Raw genomic sequence first — 1504 nt, forward strand, 5'->3', positions numbered from 1 at the left:
CAAGGCCTCCCTTGCCACAAAGGGACAACACAGGACAGTTCTACTGGCCTTGCCGATGAAGGGTGAAAATCTCATCTGGTGACATGGTAGACAGACTTTACTTTTGTATTTATAGGAATATCGACCNTGCCAGATAGCTAGGCGCTGGGCAGAAGAGCTAGCAAGCCTCTGCATTTATTGGAGGGAGAAGTGGGACTTCCTGTTGGAGGCCCTTCAGAGGAGGGACTTCCTGTTGGGAAGGAAAAGAGTGGGCCTAAATGAGTGGGTGTCTCCAGGAGACCTACTGTGGATGCAAGTCTTTCCGTCTCACTTCCCCCTTTGAGGTACCAAATCCTGGAATTAGACCCTGGCCCACAGAAGAGGCCAGGGGCACAGTCAGAGGCAGAGACTCAGAAAGGAAAGGGGAAAGNGGCTGGTGGGAGTCTGTGAACTGCAGGGCAGGGGGCTGGAGCTGGCCAGGCCGGGCAGGGCAGGGCAGGGCAGGGCAGCTTCTGAGCTGCCTTCCAGCTGGCTCTCTGGAATGTGTGAGGTGTGGGGTCAGTCAAGGCCAGAGAGTCGCCTGTCCCATCTGATGCTATTCTCAGCGTGTCCCACCCCACCCACCCCCCCAATTTGGGAAGTTCCCTGGCAAAAAGGCTTTGCATCCCTCCTCTACCCCTTTCTCAGCCCAGCCTCCAGTTCTCCATCACAAAGAGTTCTACCTGTTGAAGCCTCCATAACACCATTCTTTTGACCTGGTCCCCTCCCCCCTCTCTGTCCCACCCGCTTTGCACACCCTAGTCTGACCGGTTGCTCCCAGCCTTCAAGGCTCTAGGGCTCTGGCCCAACCCAGCCCCTCGGTGCCTCGCCCGGCTGGGCCAGCGGGTTTGGGCTGGGCCATCCTCTACCCCCCTAGGAATGGGGTGGGTAGATCCCACTTCACCTGTGCCCCCTGGAGCTAGGAGACACAAGGTTCCAAGTGCTGCGACATGTCCCTTTTGAGAAGGAAAAATGGCTTGTGATAAGTACTAGGGTAACGAGTGAGCTGGGGGGCCCTTGCCCGTCCTTGGATCTGACATGGGACAATAGGGTGCCTGGTGAATTCAGACTCTNTGTCCCTGCTTGGAAGATCTGTGATCACATACAGGTTGGGAGATGCTTGGTCAGGATGAAAGAGGGGACACATGTCTAGCTAGGGGTTCCCAAAGCCTTGAGGGAGAAAAGCCACATTATTTTGTCTGTTTTCCTTTGGGTCCAGTGCTTGTTTTCTGCAGCTGTCGACCACGGAGCACATACCAAGGCCCCACCTACCCTCTCCCTCCTGATTTTGTTCTCAACTGTGAGACAGGGTCTCACTGAGTTGCCCAGGCTCCTCTTGAACTTCCAGTCACTTGCCCCAGCATCCTGAGAGGCTGAGATGACAGGCATGCCCCACCCCCACCCTCTCTAGGGCTACTCCTTGGCATGCATGCCTTCATGTGTTCATTCGCGTGCATGCGTGTGTGCATGCATGCGCGCTTGGGCC

This window comes from Mus pahari, chromosome 23, assembly GCF_900095145.1.
Source record: "Mus pahari chromosome 23, PAHARI_EIJ_v1.1, whole genome shotgun sequence".
Classification (NCBI taxonomy): Eukaryota; Metazoa; Chordata; class Mammalia; order Rodentia; family Muridae; genus Mus; species Mus pahari.